A 20,106-nucleotide genomic window follows, 5' to 3' on the forward strand; every position below is an offset into this window, starting at 1 on the left:
ACAAATGATTTCTGAGTCCCAAACAGGAAGGAAGCAGAAGGCCCTTTTCTATTTAGCTCTTTCTTACCCAGCTAGCCCATGTGCCTCTCTGAGCTGACATCTTGAAAGAGGAGAGCTTTGAGACACAGTTCTGATCTCTTCATTTTCCTCTCAGAATCTTCTTTTTCCCACAAATCCCTGGTTGCAGAAGTTGGGAGGCATCCTGCCTTCCTCTGTCCATGACTTCCCTCCTGCAGTAAAGCCTATTGCCATCAAAGCTTGTCTGTCCTGGATTGAAGAGGAATCTTCCTCACACAACAGGGCACCATGTGATTCAAGTTTTCAAGTCTAACATTTGATAAGTTAAATGGAATATTAAAGGATTTAGAAATAAGGGACCAACCTCAGAAAAAATGTGTCCTCAGAAATAGATAAGTAATCTATGACTAAGAAACACTGGGCATATATGAGAGTCTCCGCACATGCCTATGACCTACATATGTCAAGGACAGTGATACTGGACTTAGGAGGAGTTAACTGTTTTATGTTTTAATCCTCTACTATTATTTCAAGATTTTCAGTTAAATCTATTACTCATGATCGCCTATGTTAGCTTTGGAGGAAAGAACAGGGTCTATACTCTTTGCACACCTAAGTGGGACAAACTGTCCTGAGAGGTTTACAAAAAAAATGTGGAGAAGCAGTTAAGGATGGCAGAGGGAAACTGCAGAAACTCCTAGAAGAGCAGCTGGGGCAAAGACAACTGAGGAGTACTAAGTCATTGTCTGGGATTCTCAGAAGTCCAGTCCAGTTCCTCTAAGGAACCAATCCTCCCCAAGCAGAGGGTCTATGTATAAGAGCATCTAACCACATATAAATATATGTGAAGGCTAAGTTTGCTGGCCCCCTTCTCAACATCATTGACCTGCCTAGCTAGCATTTCACCACAGTCTCACTCCTTTAGCTCCATACAGATCAGTTTTCTCTGGCCCCCATCCTTTCCTTTGCCTCTTAGTTCTGTTCTAGTTGTGCCCCCTTAAGGAAAAGAAGCATGAGCTCACTCTCAGGAGGTGTGGAATATGCCCACCCAGACTGCAAGTGCCCCTCACACTCTCAGGTAGCTTGGTATAGCTGACCATGTGCCTGGTACCTATGTAGATGTGTTATAATCTTGCAGTGGAAAACTTAACACTCCCACTGGGACCTTGAATTTTTATTTTATATTGGATCCCCACAAATGATGTAGCTACCCCTGTTAAGAGTGAAATTAAAGCTTATTGCATTCACTCTTTACTCACCTCCCCCACCGCCCCCCCCAAAAACAAAAAAACAAAACACACACACACACACACACACACACACACACACACACACACAGAAAACTAGGGTGTGAATGGTGACAGTGATCCAGGTGTGAGGATTGGTGTAGTGGGAGCTAAGGAGAGCGTGCCAGTCTGAGGGAGTGGGAACCATGCAAAGGATGAAGACAGAAGATGCAGTGGAAAGAGGGCCTAGGACACCAGTGCTACAGGAATCCTCTTGAACACATCCTGATAGATAATCAGGTTTGGAGAATAGTAATATTTTCTGTTTGCAGGTGTGAGAGTTATTTTCTGTGTTACTGGTATTCAGATTCTTAGAGCACCATTGACAAGTAAACAGGTAAAGATACAATCGAGTTTTCACCATAGGCTTATTGGGAATAAATGTTTCCACATTTAAAAGAAAACATAAGAAATGTGTGGATGATCTCTATTTCCTCAAGTGATAACCCACTGTTCTTTCCCCTGACTTTTCTATTTACTGTTTTCTTCTAATAAATAAATATATAAAATTTCTATCATGAAAAAATGCAAAGGCAGTCAGGAAATGCCAAAATTAGACTTCTTGTCTCAAAGTTGAGTATCAATGTGCATGTACTTTATTGTTATAAGCATGTTTGTGTGTGTGTGTGTGTGTGTGTGTGTGTGTGTGTGTGTGTGACACAGAGACAGTCACTGTAGCTGCAGACCTACCTCATCCTGGGCCTCTTCTCTGCAGAGAACACATTTCAAATTGCATGTTGCTTTGCCTGAGGTGGAAAAGAGGACAGCTAAGTCTTGAACCAGTTCAAACAGAGGATCCAAGAGAAATGGCTTTTCTTCCCCTGCTTTCTCTCTGGCTACAGGGAACATGGGGCTATTTCCTATGAAACTGGAATATAAAAAGTAAGTCAGAGAGAAAATTATCTTCCCTTGAGTCCTAATTTTTGGAATTTCTTGTCCTTAGGGACATAATTTCTAAATGATTTACTAGGCACTTATTTGGACAATGACCAAGAATGCTCAATTTTGTGAGAAAATAAAATCATCCCTGTAAAACTAGAATGCAGGAGAAAATGCTTTGATGATGTTACTTGGAGAGAAACTAACATCCATCACTAAACCATTTTGCCGTAGTAGGTTTCAACTATTGATATGGGCATGGAATTTGTGAGTACTGTGTCCATTCAGCAGTGATAAAATGTTATCCTCCTTGACACTGGGCAATATATAAAAATGCGCCTGACTCACGTTATAATAATGCCACATGTACTTTCTATACTTGTTCTATGCCTGTGAAACATCATTATTAAATGATTTGCTTTTATCAATATTAAAATGTGTATTGCATGCTTATTATGTGCTAAGCCCTTTAAATAGATCATTGATTTAATTCTTACGACAGCACTGTCAGATAGGTGCTATTGTGTGATGTGCTGCAGGGGAATGAGCTTACAGAGTCGAGTGGGAAGAGTCAGTGTGTAAACCCAAGTTCATTTGTCTTCCAGTGTGTACTCTGAACCAGGTTTATGATATGACATAGGTGAAGCCAAAGAATGTTACAATGCTCAAAAGAAACAATAAAAGTAGGGGGGAAAACATATACCAATAACTTTATTAAGCTGTGTTCTGAATTCTTTCTATAGTAGTAAAATTTTTAAAAATCAAACTTGAAAAGCTCAGTGTTTTTCTTTGTTTCTTATCACAGTCTCCCTTTTCTCCTTCATTCAGCTATCGTTTTGCTATTATAACAAAGTACTTTCGACCTTTTCGTTCCCCCTTTGGGGCCCAGATACTAAACATTTATTAATGGTGAAAATACTTTGATCTGGACATTTATGTTATGGGTAAATATTATATTGCATTTAAAAATAGAATGAGTTATATGGAAAAAATTTTAGAAACCCAACCAAATTGTTTAACTTAAAATGTTTTTTTTTAATTAAAACAACATATATAATATCTTTAATAATAAGAACAAACAAAAAAACAGGTACTTAAAGGTTTATTTATATACTAGTGGCCCGGTGCATGAAATTCGTGCACATTAAAAGGGGATTAATTAGAGGAAATAATTTAATATTGCTATTTGCCCTTTCTCTATAATAGAAGTGTCAGAGATGAAAGAAAATTAGTAAAATGTATATGAAAACCTTCCTCCTGTCAGAGTCTGGGGCACACCATGGGACCCAGAGTCAAGTCCCCGCCCACCCACATGTGCCTCAAAATCACATGAGACCCAGACCTAGCCGGCCCCTGCCCCCATTGGGCTAGATCCAGATCTGGCCAGTCCCACCCTTGTCAATCCCTACCAGGCAGGGGAAGTAGCCTCAGGTCCCCTGGCCCAACACCAGGACGGGAGCGTGGCCTGAGATCTCCCAGCCCAGTCCAAGGCGGGGGGCGTGCCTTGAGGTCCCCTGTCAAGCCCCGCTGGGTGGGGGGCATGGCCTGAGGTCCCCTGTCAAGCCCCACCAGCAGGGGGGTGCAGCCTCAGGTCTCCCGTCAAGCCCCGCTGGGCAGGGGGTGCGGCCTGAGTTCCCCCAACCCAGCACTGGGGGTGCACCTTGAAGTCCCCCGCCAGGCCCTGCTGGGTGGGAAGTACGGCCTGAGGTCCCCTGTCAAGCCCGCCAGGCAGGGGGGCACAGCCTCAGGTCCCCTGGCCCAGTGCTTGGATGGGGGTCGCGGCCTGAGGTCCACCGTCAAGACCCACTGAGCAGGGGGTGTGGTCTGAGGTACCCCGGCCTGGTGCCGGGGTGGGGGTCATGGCCTGAAGTCCCCTGTCAAGCCCCACCTGGTGGGGGGCACGGCCTGAGGTCCCCTGGCCTGATGCTGGGGCAGGGGAGCTGCCTGAGGTCCCCCAGCCTGGTGCCAAGGTGGGAGGCATGGCCTGAGGTCCCCTGTCAAGCCCCGCCAGGTGGGGGGGGTATAGTCTGAGGTCCCCTGTCAAGCCCAGCCAGGCAGGGGGGCACAGCCTCAGGTCCCCTGGCCTGGTGCTGGGGTGGGGGGCGCAGCCTGAGTTCCCCCAACCCAGCATTAGGGGTGTACCTTGAGGTCCTCTGTCAAGCCTCACTGGGTGGGGGCCATGGCCTGAGGTCCCCTGTCAAGCCCAGCTAGGCAAGGGGGTGCAGCCTCAGGTCCCCTGGCCTGATGCTGGGGTGGGGGGCGTGGCCTGAAGTCCCCTGTCAAGCCCCACCTGGTGGGGGGCACGGCCTGAGATCCCCCAGCCTGGCGCTGGGGCGGGGGGAGCAGCCTGAGGTCCCCTAGCCCAGCACCAGGATGGGAAGCGCACCTTGAGGTCCCCTGTCAAGCCCTGCCAGGCAGGGGGCATGGCCTCAGGTCCCCTAGCCTGGCACCAGGGTGGGGGGCATGGCCTGAGGTCCCCCAGCCTGACACCAGGGGGGGGGTGAGGCCTGAGGTCCCCTGTCAAGCCCCATGGGGCAGGGGGAGGGCGTAGCCTCAGGTTCCTGCTGATTGCTCATTAAGGCTCCTTATGGGAACTTGGCTTCAGCTGTGGGTGCAACCATCTTTGTGATGGAGTGATGGCCAATTAGCATATTCCCTCTTTATTAGATAGGTTATTTCTCTGATCTACGCTCCCCACAGCAGTCCTGCTTCCCAGAGACAATCACTGCTACACATTTCGTGTCCTTAATTTTTCTGCTCCTTATCTTCCTATCACTAAGTAACAATATGACCCTATTGCTGCCTTGAATCATAAGAGCTCAGCTTTATCAATTGATTTCCACCTGGTGAAAAAAGTCTGAGAGAAGCCATTGAAGACATCATGTAGATCCTATCCCAGCCCTGTCCTGCGGGCACAGCCCAGTTTACTGAACACCAATTAAAAAAAAAAAGTTATTTTGAAACCAGAGGGATATGTCTTCCATAATCAACTGCTATTTGTATTGCCTTAAAAACTAAGAATGTGACCTTTGGCCTCTCCAAATAATGAGGTGCATCTAGCAGTCCTTCAGGGAAGTTCTGGGCACAGACAACCAAAGGACCCTGGTTGAAAAGGATCCTTTTTCTTTCTACTTTGTTTCCACTCCTAGCCTTTTGCTTGGCTGACTCAGTAATCCTGGACTTTTTAAATTCCAGGGCATTGTATGTGCTGGCTAAGAAACCCAACACCAATGCAAAGACTCCAGGAAGTGTCTTAAGGAACCAAGTATATTTTGTAAACAGACAACTAGCACTGGATTGAATACAAATACACATAAGCCACCGCTTGTTTGTGTTTGCTAATGGTCTTCAGGATTTGTGCCAAGGTTTTAGCTTAAACTTCAATATAGCCTAAATTAGTATATGCTAGCAACAATCATGCTATTTTCTTCATTTACAAAGTAATAAGCTTTTTAAAATAAAAGGCATAGCATTTTATCCATGTGAACCTACAAAAGAGTAATGCCATCTTTAATAAGAAATGGGGGGGGGGAGGGATGGTTTTAGAAATAGAAAACGTGTAGATGGATGAGAATTAAAATAGCTGGGTTTGCTGAGCAGTTTCCAGTACTTATTCTTGGAAACCTTGGGATTATTTATATGATCTTAAAATACACTCATCAGACTCCAGATATGACAAAGGCTAAATAGTTTTGATTAGAGTACCAACACAACAATGAGATTTTTTTTTTTCCTGGCGTATTTTATAATACAGTTTAAGCAGGAAAAACAACAGTAGATGTATGAAATGACCTGTCTGTACACATTCAAGCAAATGTGGATGCAGAGGCCCAGATGTAGCCAACCTTTGGCTCTATTTCCACCCACATTGCATTTTATATTATGAAAACCTGGAGTTCCTGGCACTTCAGACAAGTCAGGGCATGAGAGTTGTGGACCCAAAGAAGAAAAATTCGCTTGATATGAACTGAGAATGAATTTGTCTGCTAATATGGACTCCCATGATTAACCGAGGACCTGAATTTTACAAAGAATGAGTTTTGTGGCCATTTGCTGACAGGGGCTCCTTTTGAATTTTGAATACCAGGAAGAACCTCAGACTGAGCTCTCAGTCTCCCTCACTGTGCCCTACTTGTTTGTCCTATATTATCTGAGTCAACCACTGCAGGAAAACCCTGGTTTTATTTTTCTACCAAGGCTGTGACCTGCCCGGTTCAATCAGAACTACACAAATTGTATCCTCTCTTGAATCTGTACCAACCAATGAGAATGGCACAATTTGGAAACCTCATCTGCATAACATTGGGAACTTTCCCTATAAAAAGCCCCTTCCCTTTGTCTCAGTGGAACACAGGTTGTTACCTGAATCTCTGTCTCCTGGGCTGCAACTCCTTTTGCTTAAATAAATGTTTTCTTATTCTTTATTACAGTCTAAAATTAATTTTGGTTTACAGAGTCTTGGAGGAGACTTGGCTTCTGTTTGTCTTCATTTCCCTGACCCAGTCTGCACTAAAATCAGCATTGTCTATTCGAAATCTGCTATGCATAAAAGTCATCATCACAAAATCAGAAAAATCAGGCTTTAAAACGTTTTTCCTGAATGCTGATTTATTATACATTTTCCCATCAAGGAATAGACATGAACAAATGTCTGCTCCTGTACAATGGTGACTGTATATGCACAAATCTGTGAGAGAATAGCTGACTAAGCTATCCTAGAGACAAGAACTCATGATGAAAAGAACTCAAAAGTAAGAATCAAAAGGGATCACAGTTCAGGCACTGAGGACTTTGTTAAGCAGAAAATAAAACAACTTTCAAATAGGTAATTGAATTTGGAAGACAATTTGTTTTTCTCAATCAGAACAAAGTCTTCAACAATAACATGGATATTATTGCCAGACATGTTTATATTTTTCCTTCCACGATTTTTTAACACATGGCAGAGTGTGGAGGAAATGGTAAACAGTAATCATCATAATATGCCATAAGTTGATTTCTACATACTGAACCATGAATTCATTGATTGAAAGGTTTCTGTGTATATTATCAATCATGCTACTCTCATTGGTGTCCTTTCATGATACCAATTCTAGACTTAAACTGAGCTTGGTTTAAGGCTGAGTTTGCTTAGTTGAGATACATCTTTTTTGTTTCTTTAAGAGTCTTTCTTTTTATTTTTCAATACACAGTTTTTATTGCATTTTTTAAAATATCACAAATATGTCTGAGGAATCATCTAGCTCTAGCACCTTGCTGTTTCTGTAGCTGGACAACTTAGATCTTATTCATCAACCTATATTGACTGTTCCTTTTTTCAGAAACATAGATACCATCCAAAAACCTTCTGACATCTCTATTTTAAAGTGTTATGGCTTACTGAATCAAAGCAGCTGAATTTGATACAAGTTCAATGTCTTTTCAGTGGCAGAAAGAAAAAAAATCAAGAAGTATCACCATAGGTTTAAACCTATGGACACCTGTTGCAGATGATAGTTAAACAGACTTAAAAGAAATAGGTCATCTGAATACAAGGTGACCAATGACCTCAGAAGTCCTGAAGGTTGGTTCTTCCTCTGTCACAGATGTGGCGTGTCACTTGATGTGTGCTACCAATAGGGATCTATTTCTCTATAAGTAGCAGTAGCCTGCTTCAGAAGGGGGTTGCTGAATTTTCTGATTAAATGACAGACCCTCCCAAAAAAATGGTCTTTTCTTTTCTATTATAGACATCTCACCATGACCTGAGTGCAGTAAATCCTTACTTAATGTTGTCAGTAGGTTCTTGGAAACTGCAATTTTAAGCAAAACAATGCATATGGAAAACAACTTTATCATAGGATAATTGACATAAACAAGAGTTAAGTTTAGCATATTTATGGTCACAAAGATATAATCAAACTTGTAAATAAAAACCCAAAACCTAGAAGTATCTAATATAGGAAGAAAGTTGGCTTTCTCATGGAAGACTTCACTTAAAATCTTGTCTGTGCCCCTGAAGGAGGCGTGGCCTTGAGAAAATCATCTCACCATTCAGAAACCTAGTGTCTCTTCTTCATAATGAGAATAATATCTATCCTGACCAGTGTCTGTAAACATTACATGAGGTAAACCAAGTAAAATAAGGGCTTATGGGGGCCACCTTAGTATATCATGGGAACCTACATCAAATTTTGAGATTCTCACTTTTATTTAGAATGTTTCTACACATTAAAAACAATGTAAATTCTTCCACAAGAGAAGGAAAACAGAATGGAATTCAGTTGATTTACCAGATGTAATTTCCCACAAACTAAATAACTACTTTACTGGATGCATACCTTCCTAACTAATTATTTTGACATTGTTTAGACACACTCATGGAGAATCCAAAGACTAGCAAATGTTTACCTTTAAATTTCAGAAACATCCTCTGATAGTATTTTTGTTATTTTCAACATATTCTTGAATTTTCCCCTTCTGAAAAGAAACTGACTTTTGGAAAGAATTTACATGAATTCCATTTCCACTGTAGCATGCCAGCAAGTAGTTAAATTTTGTTCATAATAATTATATTGTTTCTGCATAGTCACACAGACTGGAGAATTGAGACAAGTTGGGAGATAATTCAGTGTTAAAAATAATTACTCTTCCCTCCACTATTGCTCTATATCAAATGATATTTTTTCTCTTAATTATGTAAGTAATTGCCCCAGTTCTTCGTTTCACTCTGATTGAAACACTGAGAAATACCACAGCCTCAGAGAGAGCTAAATACTATGACTGTTCCATCCACAGAAAAACTGAGAGGTAGAGAAAATAGAAAACTTGTGACAAAATAAATGCATTGACAAGGTCCTCAATTATAATACATCTTTACATGTAAACAAATGTTCGTGTATATGAGATTAATATATCAGTGTTGACAGTGACAACTCTGAGAGAAAAGAGTGGTAGACAGTGCTTCATGCTGTGGAACATGTATTTAAATAGTGTTCTGCCAGCTGGGGGAGATTAAGGAGCCCAGTAATCAGGGATATGATCATTCCATCACTATAATATGTGCAGTTTATGGTGGTCTGTAGGTGATCCCATATTCTTCCAAGATGTTAAATTTCAGCTATAAGGCATTGACTTCCAAATCTACATCCCTCGACTTGATCGCTATTCTGAGTTCCAACCAATAAATCTAAGTCTCTTAAGGACATTTTTCTTTGGATATGGGCAGTTGCTTTAACCACATTTGCAAACTTCTGACATAAAGAAAAATTTAAAAGCGTGGGCCACAAAGCCAGACTGCCTGGTTCAAATCTGACTTTTCTACTTTGCAAGCTGTGTGACCTTGGTCAAATTACCTAGCCTCTTTGGGCCTTAGTTTTTTCATCTTTAAAATGGGAGAAATAATAACACTGTTAGAGAGTTATCTGTGGATGGAGCCAGTTAATTTCTGAAAAGGGCCTAGAATACTGCCTGACACATAAGAAGCTCTCAATAAATGTCATATTCTCTTGTGATTATTATTCTCCTCTGTTTCAATCCATGGTACCAGGATTTGCCCAGTGATATAAGCATAAACCTGGATTTAACTCTTGGACCAACCTTTTACAATTTCAGTGACCTTGGACAAGTAATATTACCTCTTTGACAGTCTCAATTTCCTCATTTGGAAAATGAGCATTACAGATATTTCCAATATGCATTTAGTGAAACAACCTAAGTGGAATGCATAGTTTCAGGGTTAAGTAAAGATAAGCAATGACTAATAATATCTCAAACTTTTCCTCCTCCTTTATTCCCATTACTAATTATTTACCAAGTTTTGCTGCTTTTAACCCTTTAAAAAAAAACACCTCAAATATCTCTTGTCCTCCTTATACTGTATGTCTCTTACCTTTTATTGCATTTCATTTCTCAGTGTTCTTCAGCTGTCCACTAGAATGAGCTTATGGGGCATAATTGGGTTCTATCCCTGCTCCCAGTCCTCCAGTGTTTCCTCTTGCTCACACTGTTAGGATAACAACTCAGGAGAGAACTACAGCTGATGCTCTACCCCTGCTGAACTGTCCACATGGTCCAGCTCCCGCCATGGAAACTCACTTCAGCCATTCCAAACAATTCCTGCTCCCAACTACCTGGGGGACCCTTTGGTGCTGTCACACATGCCCATTCCCCAGGACAGAAGTGCCACAGATGTGTGAAACACCAGGACAAGATACAAAGGGCAAATCATTTAGAGTGTTCTTTTCAGATGTCCGCACTCTAGTTATCATTATCTAAATGCCTTTGACCTACAAAACTAGCAATTTTGTAGGGTCCAATCTAATATTATGGAAGAGACTACAAAACAAAATTTCCATTAATTTGAAAGTTGAAGTATGAGAACTCACATATTCTTTCCAGCTTGCAAAGGGTTGTTGTGAGTGGTGATTGGAAAGCATTGGGATTTTGCATTCACTGCCATTAATTTCAGGGGAAAACACTCTTTCCCTCCATCCTATATAATAAAAGGCTAATATGCAAATTGGCTGAGCAGCGGAACAACCAGTTGCTATGACGCGCACTGACCACCAGGGGGCAGACACTCAACACAGGAACTGCCCCCTGGTGGTCAGTGCGCTCCCACAGGGGGAGCGCTGCTCTGCCAGAAGCCGGGCTCACAACTGGTGAGCACAGTGGTGGTGGAGGGGAGCGGGCCTAAGCTGTCATTCGGACATCGTCCAATGGCTTCCAGACTGCATGAGAGTGCAGGCCGGGCTAAGGAACCCCCCTCCCCCAACTGCACGAATTTTGTGCACCAGGCCTCTAGTCCTATATAATAAAAGTCTAATATGCAAATTTTCCCCTTGACCAGGAGTTCAAAGGGAGTTTGACCGCTTGCTATGATGTGTGCTGACCACCAGAGGGCAGCACAGAACATGACGGGCGTCAGAGACGCAGCACTGGCAGCGGGCAGCAGTGGAAGCGCTGTCGGCCCCGATGGGCCCCGATGAGAGTGGGACTGCAGTGAGACAGTGGAGTAGGTGAGCGGGCAGCACCAGGCCAAGGCAGATGTGAGCAGGGGCCGAATTGCCCCACAGACAGTGACCAGCAGCAGCAGCAGGGGGTGGGGCCACTGCCCAGCTCCCAGGTGCTGAGGGAGCCAGGTCGGGGGCCCGGCCCCAATCGATCGCGCTGCAGGGAAGAATATGGAGCAGGTGAGGGGGTGGCACTAGGCCAAGGTGGGATGCCAGGCGGGGCTGCGGGGCTGCGAGGCTGGGGGTGTGAGCTGGGGCTGCAAGGCTTGGGGTGTGAGCAGGGGCCCGATCTCTGCAGGCCCCCTGAGGGACCCCACCCTTACACGAATTTGTGTACCGGGCCTCTAGTATCCTATATAATAATAGTCCAGTGACCATAATGACAGAACAACTACTCAACCAGTCACTATGAGGTGCACTGACCACCTCTCGGTCCCTTTCCCCGGCTGGCAGGTTCCCATTGCCTGATGGTAAACAGAGACCCGGGGATGGATGGTGGAGGATGTGAGCGGCATCAGGCCAAGGCCCCTGCCCCACCGGTTGCCCCACACACAGAGGGCAACCTGCAGTGGGGGTAGGGCCACGAGCAGATGGGACCAGCTGACCTCTCAGTCCCTCCCCCCTGCCATCAGGCTCCGATTGCCTGATGGCAAGCTGGGAACACAGGTGGGTGGTGGTGGGGAAGAGCCAGCTGCCAGCAGCTGGGGAAGATGGCCCTGATTGTAGGCTAGGCCTAGGGACTGTACCCACGCACGAATTTCATGCGCCGGGCCTCTAGTGTGTGTGTGTATATAATAAGTTTTTATTAATTTCACAGAGAGGAAGGGAGAGAGAGAGAGATGAAAATATCAATGAAGAGAGAATCATTGGTTGGCTGCTTCCTGCACACCCCCCACTTGAGGTAGAGCCCACAAACCTGGCATGTGCCCTGACCAGGCGTTGAACCATGATCACCTGGTTCATAGGTTGACGCTCAAATACTGAGCCACACCAGCCAGGTCTCTCCATATGTTTTATACCATTTTCTTTGAGCAACTCAATAGACAAGACCAACCCTACTACTCCATGTGTCAGCTGAATGAATGATTTCTCCATGTTCAGATACAGTGGTCACCTTGTGGTCCCTATTTTTCAGCTTAGGTGTCCCTGGTCGTCCTGTTTACCTATCTCTCCTCTACAGACTCTAAAGGCAGATGCTTTGTCCTATTCCTTTTTATATTGTCAGAGCCCAGCCTAGTTTCTGACCCATGATAAAATACTAACAAATTAACATTAGGCAAAGGTAATGAGTCTCCCAAATAAATCTTGTTTCCTAGAAAAGGCAACCTGGATATCAACCAAGCTTTTTCTTGAACTTATTTTGGTTCTTATGTTATACCCTGACCTATAACAGAGACTGTAAGATATGGTCATAGATATTGTGTATAGGCTGCAATGTAAGTCCACATCCACACTTGCCAATGTCACTTTGTGACATTTTGGTAGATGGCTAAGAAATGCACTTTAAAGTATTTGAAGCGGAAGGTTTAAAGACTTGTGAGGAAATAACTCAAGGACCTCAAGGTATTGTCATTCCTTTGAAAACATGTAGGGTTATCTTCAAATTATTTATTTTCCAAAAAGATTAAAGTGGGTTCCTTCCATTTCAGTCTTCTGAGACTTCTTGTATCTTTGTTACCAGTCTGCACCCTTTTGAAGGCACCATGCCAAAAAAATTTTTTTATATTTGTTTTTCTGGTTTGTTTTGGAGGGGTTCAGGGATTTTTTATTCTTTTTAACCTTTGTCGAGATTTGAGTTACAATAGCTGCAGCGGTGGCCAAGCTGATAAGAAGGAAAGCCTTGTAAAAGCACAAACCTTGAGCAAGAAAGGAAATGACCAAATAAAGAGTTTTCATTCTCCTAAAATTAAAAACAGCCTGGAATTAAAGCAGCACGATTGGAAGCCTCCTCTGGTTGTTTTCAATTGGCTCTTAAAGTCAGTAAAGAGATGATCCTGTAAACAGAGCCAAGTGCATCCTTCCTCACCCCATCCCTCCACCCAGAGGAGCTGCTTGGTCCCAAGAATTCCATACCTAGGCTCAGCACTGCTTTTCCAAGTCCAGAATGTTCTTCCACAGTTCTCTGGTCCTTTCAAGAGAGTCACCAACAAAATCAGGCTCAATATTTCAGTGCTTTAAAAAAAAGTTGGGGGAGGGAGATCAAGCTTTGATAAGGAATTTTGGCATCTCTTGAATGGAAGGGCTTCAGACTGGCTTATTCTTATTTGGAGCTGGCGGGATGAGGGGAGGGAGCCCAGAGGGAGGTAGAGGCGAGTGCTGGGGCGGATGTAGAAAGTTCAGCCAATTAGCTCTGTTTCTCCCGGGCTGCCGGTTTGATGGCTGGGGAGGAAAGGATTCCAAAGGCAGTAGTCAGGGTTTCTTTCTTTGAGCACAGAGAGTCTACTGTTGTGTCTGGTTGGCTCATCATGGTTCCCTAATTCATAGCCCTCTTCTCTTTGCTGCTTTAGATCTTTCCTTTCCTTCTTAGATTAATTACTTCACAATAAAATCAAAATGCAAGGCTATCCAGCGCATTCCTGCAAAACGCAATTGACCTGAGTAATTAAGCTAGCTGTGCATATCAAACTTCACCTTTTCTCTACTCTTTCACTTCCTTCAAACCCAAATGATGATGAAGTCATAGCCAAAGCAATCAGCTGAACTCCTATAGTAATATGTTCCCATTGCTGCTCAAACTGTCTGAATTTATAAAAGGAGGGATGCTTGATTTTCAGCTATTGTCGCTGCTTGATGCTTAAATAAACTATATCACAGCAGAAGAAGGATATGTAGGACAGGTCTGACCTCAATTTCATTCATCAGATCTAGCTTAATAACCATGGAATTTTGAATTTCTTAATTCAGCTCAGACTACTGTAACAAATGAGAGACCAGGTGACATAAACAACAATTATTTCTCACAGTTCTGGAGGCTGGGAAGTCCAAGATTAAGGTGCCAGCAAATTTGGTTCTTGGTGAGGACGCTCCTCCTAATTGGCAGAGTGCTCCTATGATAGAGGGAGAAGGGAGAGAGGGAGGGGAAGAGAGAGACAGAGGGAGAGCAAGAGCGTGCTCTGGTGTCTCTCCTCCTCTTATAAGAGCACTAATCCCATCATGGAAGCTCCACCCTCATGACCTCATCTAAACCTTATTACTTCCCAAAGCTCTTACCTATAAAACCATCACATTTCGAGATAGGGCCTCAGCATATGAATTTTGGGGGACACAAACATGCAGTTCATAACAGAAATCATAATCAGTTTACTGAAATCCCTTTTAAATTAGTTATTAGTAAAAATCATGGTTAAACTGATTCATTTCCATAAAGGCAAGATTGCATGAGGGCTATTTTAGTAAATGAACCTCCCAACTGTTTTCTGCTAAACCCTCTCGACAATGTGTTTAAAGCTTGTGGCTCTTTCAATCCTTTTTTTGGTGTTTTTTTTTTTTTTTTTTTTTTTTCCTTCACATAGTTCTTTCAAAGTAATTTTAATTATATCTTTGTAGATCACTCCCCCACACAAGAGATAGAATTGTCTAGAGCTTAGAACTCCTTATGTTCCACCCCATTTGTAATCACACACTGTAGCCTAGCCAGAGGAAATAGCTATAAACTGTGAGGCAAATAAACTGGCCAGGAATATGCCTCCGATGTCTAAGCTGCACCCTCTGAATCACGGTGATAAGGAAATTATTATCTTCTTTATTTTCTTATGTACAACACTGTTTGCCAGAAAAATATCTGGATCATATGTTAACCATTCAAGATGTGATAGCCTTTCCTTACTGATGGCCGTACTCAAAAGCCATTAGGTAAAAGTCTTTCTCCTCAACTACCTGCAGCAAAATTAAAGGATGGGATATTAGCAAAGTAACTATGTAAACTTTTGCTGGTTAGGGGAAAATTCTGTTTTGCAAGTTCATGGTATGCTGTGACTCCATGTTGTCTGCCCCCACTGTGTTACTGAGTGTCAAGATAAGACAGGACAGGAAGTAAGAGCTTTTAGAAGGATTTTGCCAGGCCCTAAGAAGGGCTTAAGGCCCCTAAAACTAGCAAGAATATGTTAAGTTCTATTTGGGGTAATTGAAGTAAACATCCCATTAAAGGATTTCTTGCCAGAAGTAAGGGAGTCTACACATCTCAGAACATTTTTCTAAGTCCCAGAGCAAAACCTGTGTCAAGAAGGCAATCCCAGGAGAAGGTGGATGGTGCCCCTACAAAGGCTAAACCGCCACTAAGTCCCAAAGTCTGACAATCACGGCTGAGTTTAGAGCAAGCTGCTCCTTACATCCATCTATCAAGGTATTTTTTATTTTAAGCATCTCCCTTTACGTAGCAAAGCATTGCTCTGTTAAGAAACTGATTGTGCACAAATGGTACTAATTAGTAAAGATTTTAATTACTTTTAAAAGTAACGTTAGGTGAATCAGCTAATAAATATTCTAAACTGTTTATAACCAGCAAGTTAGGTTAACTGAAAGTACTGGGTTATTTGTATCTATTAAAATAACCCAGTACTTTCAGTTAACCTAACTTGCTGGCACCTTAATTAATTTTGGCACTGAAATTAACAACTTAGTTCCCTTAAAAAATAAGAAATACTTTCTAGAGGTATGTTTTGCAAATAAAATCTTATTACATTAACTGGCAAAGTCACAAGTGATAAGTAGAACAAAGCAGGAATAAATGTGCATAGTGCATTCATACACGAATTCAAGGTACTTAGAATCCACTATTTATATGAGAGAATATAATAAAGGAAATAATGTTTCCATAATTAAATTGTTATCCTTTGAACATGTTATTTGGAAGATTTAAACATAAAGTCATATTTTAAATATGCTTTTTAAGTGATCTATAATTACACAGGAGAACAAAGCATCGCAACAAGCTAACATCCTGTCCAGAAACAAATGTCTGCTGCAACCCTGCTCAGAACGTAAAATAATTAATACCTGTGACCTTATTTTGCAAAGTATTATTATTTCTATTTTGCCTATAGGAAGGGAGTGTTTTGTGAAAACTCATTTCTAACACTGCAAGGGGTTATGTATTATTGAAACTGTGTAAGGAGTAGCTTGCCTAAGGCCACTCATAATAACAGTTCTAGAAAGAAGAAAAATCCAGGAGTACTATACTATTAATTTTTAAAAATTATTTGGATAATATTTATAATAAATTCAAATATATATTATTTTGTGATTTAATTAAGATTACCTATAGCCAAACCTTTCTAATTAAATTTGAGCTACTCTCCAACCATTAATAAAATGGAATATGGATTGTTAGGGGGGAAGTCAAAAAAGCATGAGATGGAAATATTTATGATACTTTCAATATGCTTCAAAGTCTATATTTTAGATGCCATACTAGTGAGAAAGAAAAAAAACAGATCATGAATAATCTTGAAGTGGAAATTAACAATTATGAGTCTTGATGTTAATTAAAATCAAGATGACTTTAAATTGGTATAAGACTCTTATAATCATATTTAACAAACTTAAATCTATTAAATTGATTATATTCATCACTAAATTTCCTTGTAAGCCTGTAATCTTTATCTCATTTTGTGGTACAACTACCCATACTCTCAAGAAATAAACGTAGACTCATCTTTGACTTTTCTCCTTCAATCTCTGTATCTCACCACAAAATATTTGTCAAAGTCAAGTTCAGGCTCTCAGCCTGTTAACATTGTATTAATATCCTCACTACCTCTCCACATCCAGCTTGGCCCTCCTTAATTTCATCTCCTTCAAAATCATAGTCCACTGATTCAGAGCCAGAGAAGCAAGTTTGTGATCACAGATGATTTTGGATAGGTTTGCCATAAGGGTACACTGGTGATGAGCCAATTTCCTATAGAATAAGATCCCAACTCCTTGACAACCTGTATGAAACCTTCCATGACCTGTGCCTGGGTATCTTCCCTTTGTCCCATCTGGAGGCTGATCTGTGCATTATCTCAGTGGACTCCTTGTTTCTCGTTGGGTTCTGCCTATATGGAGTACAGGCAGGTTAAAGGAAGGGAAGAGAGTGAGGCCAGAGCACCTCCGGCCCAGCTCCCTCCCTGCATTCTCACCTCACCTTCCTCAATGATGGCCCCTGCTCCTGTCAGGGTGCCCTCTTCACAGAGCACTGTTTCCACTTCTCTATTTCTTTATATATATTATTGATTTCAGAGGAGGAGAGAGGGAGAGAGATATAAAAACATAAATGATGAGAGAGAATCATTGATTGGCTGCCTTCTGCACGCCCCCTACTGGGGATTGAGCCCACAACCTGGGCATGGGCCCTGGCCAAGAATGAAACAAGGGACCCTTTAGTCTGCAGGCTGATTTGCTATCCACTAAGCCAAACCAGCTAGGACTCCACTTCTCTATTTCTTGAGGGTCTATATTACCGCTGTGGTTTTCCTGTACTCTTCCCACAACTTGGCACATAGTCCCTTTATTATACTGCCCAACCTGTTATCCTGGTGCATTGCTAGACTCACTGCCAAACTTAGCCTCCTGGTCACTCCCCTTTCTACTTTAAATGTTGACTAATCTTCTTTCCCACTCCTTCCCAACTCCTTTTCTTCATATTGGAGAGTGCTCCTTCCATGCTCTAATCCACTAATTCAGAGTACTGCATGAATGAAAACTCATAGAACGTTATTTCTCCATTTCCACTAGTAAGCTTTGAGCTGTGCATGATTAATGTACCCATGTGATCTCTCTTCCCTGCACAATTCCAGAAAGTCTGTTATTTATGAAATCTTGGAATCTACACTCAGACAGTTAAAGTCCTAATTCCAGAATCTCTCCACTTTCTCAGTGGTGTGTCACTTTGGGCAATTTATCTCATTAACTCAGTTTCTTGTTGACAAACTGAGAAAGTAGTAGCACTTTTTCTCCTGAAATTAATATGAGGATTAAATAACTCATGTTAATTACTTAGCCCCAATTTCTTTAAGTTTGAGATCTCAATATCCTTGTCAAATACTATTTTTTTTTCTATGTAGGTTTAAGAAGACTATATATTTCTACTAATAGAGTCTAATCACATTCTATTCCACTGTACTCATTGATACCAGATTATAGATACATGTATCTGATACATGACCATTAAAATCTGGTCTACAAAATGTCACTGGAGAGTTTCAATTTGAACACAACACTGTTAAAATGCCTGCACAAGATAACTCCCAACTATTACATGTCTGCGATGGGTTGGACATCCCACTCTGCATCATCTTGCTGAATCCTACTAACTGTCCTGTTTACAGGTGAAGAGACTGAAGGTTAGAGAGGGTAACTCACTCAAGGTCATAAACTGGTAAGAGGCTGAGCTTGGAGCTGAGCTTTTTCTGACTTCAAAGACATCTTTGCATTAGATGGTTTCCCAATCGAGCATCTACAACTTGCAAAACACTTTCATGCAAACTGCAAGGGTTAGGGAGATTAGAGTTTTGACTACTGCCTTAAAGAAGCATAAAAAAGTTAAGAATTAGCTCTGCCAAGATGAATCTGAATCAGTAAAATGAGAGTTGTATTGAAGAGCCGTAAATACTACATTATCAACTACTGTATAAGTAATTTGTCATTCTTTCCAAGTGTTCTGGAAGGAGCTAAAATCTGTTGCCCCCACATAAATATGGATCTGTCTGCTTGGAGTAGATCTACTGTCATCCAAAAATCTTCAGGGTGTGTTCATCTCTGGCTTCTGCCTCCTAAAGTAAAAATGCAACAAACATCTCCGTTTTGGCTTAAATTTGTCTAACACTTTTTTTTTTCTGATTGTGTTTGAAAACTTCGTAAGGGAGATCTCTGCTATCCAACTGCAGAGAGAGTGCAACAGTTTTCCCGAAACTTCTTCACCATAGAAGAATGCAAGCCCTGGCCTTTGCAGCTCCTGCCCTTGCTTCAGTGCCTTTGATGCCTGGGCCCCTTAACAGCGCTCCAGCAGGGCCCACTGCTCCGTGTGTCTGCTTGCCTTAGACAATTTAATTTACTAAGACAAAGGTTGCCTGAGGAACGCTAACTCCCTTTCCCTGCAAGAAGCAAAAGGATTTTGTGTCACCACTGCTGCTGGGAGGGAGAAAACAAAAACACAGAAAGTCTATGGGACAGGCATGGCATCCTGGTCAGGCAAGCAGGCGTTTAAAGTGAGCCGAGAAGGGAAATAGGAGGGACACGCCCTGGTCACACAGAAGCCTTAGTGCTTCAGCCTTCAAAGGAGAGGCAGCTCCTGCAGTCTGGGGCCTCCTTTCTGTTCATTCTCCGACTTTGGTTTCTAATTTAAGCTTTCATCTTTTCACTTTGTCTCCCTTATTCTTCTAGTGTCTTCTTTTCATCTTCCCTCCCCTCCCGTTTTTCACATTTTTCACTTTGTCTGCAAATATAAATAATGCATTGTTCAATCAAGTTTAATGGATAATCAAAGAAAACATGTAAGTTGAAAGACATAACCCTTTTTGTTTCCTTCTGATTTTTATTCCATAGGAATATATCAGTTTTACATCTTTAGTTGCCCTGGTATCTGTAAAATATCAATGAAACCGTGTTCTACCTTTTCATTCAACATTCTTTTGTGAAATCTTTCCCCTTTCCCATCATTTTATTATAGTGATTTCTTTAATAATTAGGTGACATTCTGTTATGTTCCTATGCCTCTTTATTTTTTCTTGCCTCTTTTGTTTTTTTGCATACTCAAGAATCTCTGTTTTAATTAGCTCTGCTATCGAGGAGCATTACATTGGTCATAGTTAACAGATGGTAACTCTAGAGTAACTTTCATGGAGTTGTGTGTTACAGCAGATTTTAACTAACTGTGAATGAAATTCACCTATTTCTATGCACAAGCTTTTTGTGACATTTTAAGGAGTATCAGTCTTTTGCGATAAACA

Source organism: Plecotus auritus (genome assembly GCF_963455305.1).
Source record: "Plecotus auritus genome assembly, chromosome: 3".
NCBI classification, from domain to species: domain Eukaryota; kingdom Metazoa; phylum Chordata; class Mammalia; order Chiroptera; family Vespertilionidae; genus Plecotus; species Plecotus auritus.